Source organism: Lepeophtheirus salmonis, chromosome 6 (genome assembly GCF_016086655.4).
Source record: "Lepeophtheirus salmonis chromosome 6, UVic_Lsal_1.4, whole genome shotgun sequence".
In the NCBI taxonomy this organism is placed as follows: Eukaryota; Metazoa; Arthropoda; class Copepoda; order Siphonostomatoida; family Caligidae; genus Lepeophtheirus; species Lepeophtheirus salmonis.
In genome coordinates, this window is record NC_052136.2 from 31037268 (window position 1) to 31046259 (window position 8992).

An 8992-nucleotide genomic window follows, 5' to 3' on the forward strand; every position below is an offset into this window, starting at 1 on the left:
TAACAAATTTGGAGGTTAAATAGAACAATGGGGTACATTCTTGTATAATCCATAAGCAGTATCATGGATTACACTAAAGAAGGATTGGAGCAAGCAAAAATATTTTTCTGCGTGCTAGACATTAGTAGTTATATGATAAAACTACTTATGTAATTTTCGGAGATTAAACCTCAATTACATATTTTAAAGAATTCAACATTAGAGGTTTCTTGGTACTTGAATGATAAATCTAATCAGCCCTAACTTCTTGATGTCCTTTATCTGTTTATCAATCCTTGAAATTCGATGGGATCTTATGTGAATATGGTTTTTCATAATCCTGCATTACCTATTTTACTATTTCCGCTAGTGGGAATTCGAGGTTGAGAAAACAAATATATTTTTCCAAGCAAATGTAAAAAATGATTTTTTTACATTTTATTTTCTTTCCTGAAGAAATTCATAAATGCTTTAAATTATAATACGTCTTCATATAGGTGCCATAAATTGGCAATTGTAAACTATTAATCAATTTCTAAGGCCAGTAGAAAAATAAGAGTCAATACTGGTTTGCTTGGATTTGAGCTTTTGGCTTATAATGAGGGATCCCAGAGTATCATACACTTTGTTTGCTTTCTCGAAGAAGTCAGCCATTTGATCCTCAGGAATATGGCATGACTCATTGTCATATAGCAATATCTTTGATGTCATATACGTCACTTCCTTGCTGGATGGGAATCCACTGGCTTCTATTTAGTAAGCTCTTCATCTGATGCATCTTCTGATGCTCTGCTTGCAGCTAACTCTTTCGTCGATTGATGTAAATCTAACCTTTGCGATGCGTTTATATATTGTTGCCCCTTTCAACTTCATCCAAGCATTTTTCAGCAAGTGGATGGCATCAAGAATAGTTTTTTTCCTTTGCTAGTTCGCTAGCTGTGCTTTAATCATCCAATTGCACAAGTATGCTCCAGAGCATGGACTTCCTATTTACTAATTTGACATTTTGAATAATACTGGCATCCTTAGGTTGCAGATGGGAAGTGGTCTTTTGGGGGAAGAAAGGGGCCTTTACATTGGAGAGTGTTATCGATGGATGATCTCCACAGTTGTCCATAAATAACAAGATATTTCTTTTTGGAGAACCATTTTGTTGTTCAGGGAGTTCAACCAGCACACAAATATTTTGGTGGTCATCTAGGTGTTTTTTTTGTTGGTTTCATACTTGTCCTGCATCTGACTTCTGGAATTTTGGGAGAAGCATCTTTGATTTGAACTTTTTCCTATCACTAAAGGTGGCAGATTCTCCCTTGAAATGGAAGCTCCCAACAGAATTGTGATGCGATATTTGGGCAATTTCCCATTCTTTGTACCTATGTTTTTTCGGACATACGACCGACTTGGAAGTATTCGGAAAAAAAGATCAAGCTTCGTCATAATTGAAAATATCTTTAGCTTGATAACCTTCCAAGAGAACAAGTAGACTCTTTTTCCATTCTTCAATAGTCTCTGGTGGAACTTCTTACCCTTCACCACACAAAACAACACTGCAGAGTTGAGGTCTCTGAGACGCTTCAAAGTCATTCAAACCCATAGAAAAAGTGAAGGTAGCTGCCTTTTTCCTCATTAGAGGTCCAATCAGTTGGAAAAAAATTTAACGGCAGCCCATAAACTATTCCATTACTCTTTTATTCACGGCAGAGTATTTGGAACGACGATCCAAGATAAGTTTATGCACACCAGATAGAGTAACAGAATTATAATCACAGAGGATTTTCTCTTTATTTTCAACGTTTCGTATACTTGAGTTTTGCCGACACCGAGAATCTCTAGAATTTTTGTAACCTTAAGATAATATAAAATACATTCGTATTCTTCATTGAACTACCTTCGTGTTGTGTGCTGTACAAACCTTGTGACCCTCTTCATTAAGTTTCATGCACTTCAATCGCTGTTCTTATCGTCAAAACAATCCTCTTTTCTGTATTCTTTAATGACATTATTCTAAATTCTGAATAATTTTCAAACAAACTTTATGTTTGAAACAAAATAACAATCTCATGGGTTGCTGTATCCCATTATCCGGATTAACCAGTTGATGTCAAACTAGATACATATTTATGTCTTGTTTATGCATTGCATGTGGTAGTTCTATACATACATTTTATGTACTTAAAATTACTCTTCTGGCAAGACATCATTTCCGTATATTGAATATGTTTTTGCCCTTATTCTACCCTAAAAACCTTTAGGATTACGGATAAATGAATTTCCTTTGTACGAAATTAAAATTGATATTAAAAAAAAAAGTTAAATAATTTGAGGAAAGAGAGTCTCTTCCGTGTAACGGAATTTCTGTTTAAGAGAATTCCGTAGTTCGGAATAGTTACTGTATATTATCTTATCCATTCCGAGTACATTCAAGGGAGTCAGTATATTTAGTTATAGACAAGAAGAAGAAATGATCTGAAGACTAATACATAGCATGGAGAAAAATATTTTCTCTTATGTTATTTATCTTGAGTCGATAAAGCAAGTTGTTACCTCATTTTGTCTTTTTCCCCCTTTCCTTAAAAAAGAAACAGAAATAAACGCCCAAAATCAGTTGGTAGTTACCAATTGTTCCCAAATATGGAATTATCATTTAATAATTGGCAAAAATTGTTCACAGCTTAACAAGAACTGTTTCGAATTTTTGAAAAAAATTCTCTTAAACCCAATGTGCATAGGTATGATTTACGGTGACTCATAGAGAAGGAACTATACATTATGTATATTGGCTTCAAGCACCATTCCTAAGTCAGATGGAGCAATATTATAAAGTTTAAGTATGCTTATGTCGATAAGAGATTTCTTTGCTTTTGTTTACAATTGTACTGGCTATTTTTTATGACGTCACAGAAGAGTCAATTGAGAAGGAGATTCAAATTTATATAACTAATAGTATTAATACATTATATAATGGTATTTTGTTTTCTGATCAGAGAATTATAATTGTGTAAATTTTTATCATCCAATGATTACTGTACTTAATTTTTTTTTTTTTAAATCGACTAAAAGTTGTTATTAATAATAATAAAATAAGTCAAAATATACATTTTTAAATAAATATAACTCTCAGTATATTGAAGAAATCAATAAGATATTAAGAATATATGGAAATTATGCACTAAATATGAAATGCTCATTTGAAAAACATAAACTAACAATAAGATTTTAATTTTGTCATTTATCTTGAATATAATAAAAATAGAGTTCAATGTAATTATCTCGCTAACATAACCGAATATGATGCTTGAATAACACAACTTTGCCTTATGATCTTGACTCTTCTCTCTAAATATATATGTATATTAATATTACTAGGATAATCAAGTTTTTTAAAGCATCTGTCTGCACTTTTATATAGCATGGAATAGTTAGTAATATAAACCAATAACAATTATCTAACAAATAATACGAATGATTTTGAAGTCTCTACTCACCTGAACAGAATTTCAATAACTAAATAGCATTTGCATGTCCAAAATAAAATCGAATGAATCAAATAATCGTAATATAATTTTGATACATATTAAATATTGTCTTCAATCAAACAACTTATAATTAGCTCGTATGACGCACACTTAGTAATATATATATTTTTGTAAAAGATCCCAGATTTTCGAGAGAGTAATATTCCAATTTATATATTCCTCCAGTGGATGGAGGATGAGAACTATCCATGTTCCTCACTGGATCTTTCTGTTGATTATTCTGTTATTTTATGAAACTCAGAGTTCTTATATGTAGAAGTATACGATGATCTCATTAAAGATCTGGAAAAATTTATGTATTCTTGAGCATAGAGGCAATTATTTACGAGGTCAGAAATCACAATCATAGACCTTGATGTGAATCACATTCGCACAATGCAGGATTCTTTAATTAAGGAAATGATATCCACCGAGTGAGGCACAAAGAGACGAGATTCTTTTAACATGTTGTAAAGAGGATCAGAAGACGTATTGGATATCCAAATGGAAAAAATATAAATTCCTAGGAACAAACAGAATGGGTGGATGCGGATGAATATATCTAAAGATCCATTCGAATCACTATGAGTTAAATGTATTTCCACGCAGTTCATAACTTTTTATCCTCCTTCGGATTCTAGTATTTATCTATAATTATTAATTATCACTTATCAGTAGTAAGAAACACTTTAATCGGGGAATTTATGACGTCATTTTTCATTTTCATTCCCCGAGGAATGATGGTTTATCTCCTTTATTCGGTCAACCTTTAAGATCTCAAGTACCTGCCCATTGGAAACCGTTTGACAAACGAAAAGAAACAGACGAAAGACGTCTAAATACTAAATCACGGGTAAAATTTTACTTGATGGATATACACAAACTCGACGTAAAATTCATACATGTTCTCACGCCATAGTTCAAGACCCATTAACGAAGAAGTGGCATACATTTGCTCAAGTCGTCGGAACTCCAAATTGCCGAAGATATCATTTACGATGATGATGGTTTACAAAAAAAAAATGTCGAACAAATACAATATTATTCAACGGTGTAGTACTCGAACCAGAAAGAGAACTACATTATATCAAGCTCAATAGATCAAATCTTATGGATACCCAAGACATCCGTGAATTCGTATCAATATGATATTATCTCCAAAGGGGGAATTGAATGATCAGACTAATATACAAGTGTTTGAGTGGTACCTACTTAAGTTCCTCTTCTTTATCCTTATTCTATTTGTTGTTCATGACAGTTATAATATATAATGTAGTAGTTTAAAATTCAACACTTTATTCTTTATTAATTTACACATACAATTATAACATGGCGCAGTCGGCCTGCTACGAGCTTTGTAAGTGATATATAAACGAATATCCTTGAATATTCCCTGAAATTAAGCCTGATAGGAACATTATTTATTTCCATATTTGGAAACGTCAAGGTGTCAACACTATAGACGATTTAATACCCTTAAGTCTTAACTGGATTTTTTTGATCTTCTCTTCAAAGACTGAAGACAACTACTATTTTATTATTTTTCTGTGTACACAATACTCTGTATTATAAACGCTCTATATAAAATAATCCCTCATCCCCGTTACCAAATTGAAAAACTCAAGGCCTCCAAGAGAGGTTTGAAAGCAAATTTTACTCGTATTCGGATCAATATTCGAGCATTTACGAAATATATCGAAACCAAAACCTCTGTTTTAAGATATACACAAACTTGAAGTAAAATTCATACATGTTCTCACGGTATAGTTCAAGACCCATTAACATTCTACATGGATCAGTTGAAAAATTGTCTAGATAAGATTTCTTTTTTGTTAAAAATTGCGAAATCAAAATTTGCGAAGATCAGAAAATAAAAATAAATTTTTCCCAATAATTTTACAAATAACTTTAGTTTATAGCATTTCTTTCCATAGTAAAGAGTAATGCAAACCTACCAATATTTTTTTATTGAATAATAAAGGCGTACTTGCAAAAACAAAAAAAATTACGGAAAATAATGTTCTCAAAAAATAACACGCAATAATTTTTCGGGTTCATTTTTGCAATATTGCAAAAATTATTTATCAAAATGTTCTAGACAATTGAAAATAGGAGTCTACAACTTTTTTTTACAAAATGTGTCGTTTTACGGCAATTATTTCTTATAAACGATAAACTGACGTTTGATAAAAAAAAAAAAAATTCGCGAGGAGACAAAAATAGAAAAATTATTCAGAAAATGTCGAATATTTCAGTAAAATATATTTTTTTCCATTTGTCAAATTTGTATGCAAACAAATCTCTAGACAAATTTTTACAAACTTTATTTAATTAAAGAATGCTTCATTGGAAGTTCATTTTTTGCACCTGAAATAAACGAAATTGCAATTTTTGCGGATTTTTTTCCCCCATCACTTTTGCAAATTGGAATAAATTTAGGAAACCTAGTTATTCGTATAGTTGTTTTTTTGAGACGGCAATGATATTTTTATCTTTAATCTAGTCTTCTTGAGCTCCAAAAACGTTTTTGTGTTATGGGTATAGCATAAGCCCCCCTATAAAAAACTTCCAATAAACGGCACCCCCATTTTAGCCTGACCAGGTTCGATAGAGACACCTATTCAAAATTTCAGCCTCCTAGGTTCAACGGCGTGCACGCATAAATGACACAAACACAAACTCTATATCATAAATCCAGAGTTGGCAAGTTAATGCAACTTAAATTAATTTAGATAAGTTTATAAATTAAGTTGATTAACTTTTTACCTTAACTAGTTAATTATTATTTTTTTAAACTGAGTTATTTTAACTTTAACTTAATTAATTATTTTTTTAAACTGTATTATCTTTACTTTAACTTAACTTGATTCAGTTAATTTGTTAAAGTTAAATTTATTTTTTAATTGATAATTTAGTTAAACACTGTTTCGACACTATCTGTTTTACTAAACTTTGTGACTGGGTCATTCCACACCAAATAGTTTTTTTATAATTTTACATTTAGTTTAAAATTACATAAAAATCTAAAATTTTAGTTTTCTTGACCTCCATTTAATTAGTTAATTTCTCTTGTATTGCTTTTTTGCTTCGAAACAGAAGTTGTTGGGTTTGAATCTGTATTTTTTTCTTGATCGTTCAATTAGAAGTAGAGAAAATCCCTGCTATAGAGACCGACGGAATAATTTTTATTATAAAGCATTGACATGGATTAACAAAAATAGTTATTTTTTAACATCAAAATTAATTTTAACTTAACCAAGGTTGGGTGAGTTAATTTAACTTAAAGAACTCTAAAGTTAATTAACTTAAACTTAACTAGTTACAAAAATTAAACTCGAAATTAACTTTAACTTAACTCGTTAATTTTCATAGAAATCGACATTAACCTTAACTAAACTACTTATTAAAGATAAAATTATAATTAACTTTAATTTAACTAGTTAAAAAGATAAGTTAACTGGCCCATTCTGTAATATCTAAGGGTGATAATTTTGGTAAGAATAGAAAAGCGTGCGAGGAGAAGAGAAGAAATACTTATGGCATCATTGATTAAATAATATACATCTTCTTCTATCAATCAAAACGTTATCATTCCCGCCTTTATTATTCAATATTAATATAATATTAGATGGTGATAGTCGATAGAGAACTGAATAAAATGCCTAAAATAACCTCGCATTCTGTCTGGATTTCTGAAAATGGATGCCCAGGAATTTGAAAAATACTTACCGGATGAAAAGTAGATGGCTTGTCGGATTTGTTGATATAAATGTGCCTTTTGTCCCCTGTCTAGAATTACACGCCACTTCATTATCCTCATCTCATATCAAGAGAATGGATATTCATTTAAAAAATCAAGTTAATGATGAATACATAAAGTCAGACTTTAACTCTGATCTCACAAAGATGCTTATTGCGTGTAATATAACCTTATCCATTGCTAATCATCTACGTTCAAAATATTTATGGAGATATACACGGGTAAACCTATCCCTTCCCGAGGAACCACCATTAAATTAATGGAGGATGTCCTTTATAGAAATACATATAAAAATGTTTTGAGTCATCCAAACCAAATGATGATCAAGTTATCAGTAAAAAAGTATAAAATATTTACTAATTTCGAAATGGAACTCTGAATTTTGTACTATCTAACAGTAAGTATTCAAAAAAAAATTAATCTAACCCTAAAATATGATTCTATTTTAGCTAAACATATCAAGAATTATGATACACAACTCATTAAATAGCAAAAACAACTGCTTAAATGGTCACAACAACGTGGGTACTAGCTTTGGATGGTTCGCAACTAGTTTGTCTGAGACTAGTTTCCTCACTTAAAGACTTGGGTATGATCATTAGGTTTTCCAATATTACATAGTCAATAAATATTACTTTTTTATCACTTAAGGCTTAGTTATGGTTGATAGGCTCCAAGAAATGGTGTTCAGAAAACTCATAAAAGGCAAAAACAACTGCTTCAATGGTCACAACAACAGGGATAATTACATTGGGTATAGCATTATAATTAGCAATTGTGTATATCCTTTATGATAATAGTATGTTGTTATATAAGCATAAGTAACGGGGAAAATTTAATAAGGAGTAATATCGCCGGGCATTACTACATAATTAGCTTTTGCTCTTAATCTTTAAGATGGATTTATTTCTCATTTTCTTTATTAGTATATTTATTGTCTAATTTTATGATTTTGACATTTACGTTATTATTAATAATTAGTTAGATCTCATCGGGAGATATATCTATCCTGTGCACAATTGTATATAGCAACTTCCACATGAAGAAGAGGGGCTATTATCTTCTTAATTAAACTCCACGTCTTGCTTGTGTTTTGCAACCTAAAGTTATGACATATTTAACTGGATTCCAATGTCAGAACAAGAAAATATTATTTGGATCAATCTATTATTTCAATATTCTGTAGATATAATTTATTGTCATTGGTTATATGATTCCAATTGTTTAATTTTGTATATTTAACATAAATGTATGATGATATATTTTTTATTATGTAGATTATATTTAATTAAAGCCTTCTTTTTTAAACTTGGAACTTCAAATATATTCCGAAATACTCTACTTTTTCGTTTCATTAGCTATTATTCTGAGAATAAGGTTCATAATGAATTACAATTTCATGGTGACGTTATAAAATCTACTGTAACGGATAAAAAACGTCTAAGTCAATTATACGTAGTATATCTTCATTAAACATTTTACCATATAAATACTTTGGTTATACCCTCAAAAATCATAATAAAGCAGGCAAATGGTAATCACATCAGTATTTTAAACAATGATACCATATATATTTTTCCCTCTTCTCCTTGCACGCGTTTTTCCTCTACAATATTATCAACTTTAGTAATATCTTTATTAGATCCCTGGATAAATATACAGATAAAGTTATTGACGGAAAATTTAAACATTAAATTATTCACACAACCTCTTTCTTGAATTCTAGATTTTTGGAATA

The 8992-nt window shown here is 30.4% G+C and overlaps 1 long non-coding RNA gene across 1 annotated transcript; it reads left to right on the forward strand.

Moving 5' to 3' along the window:
- Positions 1–7598: 7598 nt before the first annotated feature.
- LOC139905644 (uncharacterized) lies at positions 7599–8025 on the forward strand. The gene is made up of 3 exons (XR_011780569.1): positions 7599–7651; positions 7704–7843; positions 7906–8025. It is a non-coding gene; the product is annotated as an uncharacterized lncRNA (long non-coding RNA).
- The last annotated feature ends 967 nt before the right edge of the window (positions 8026–8992 follow it).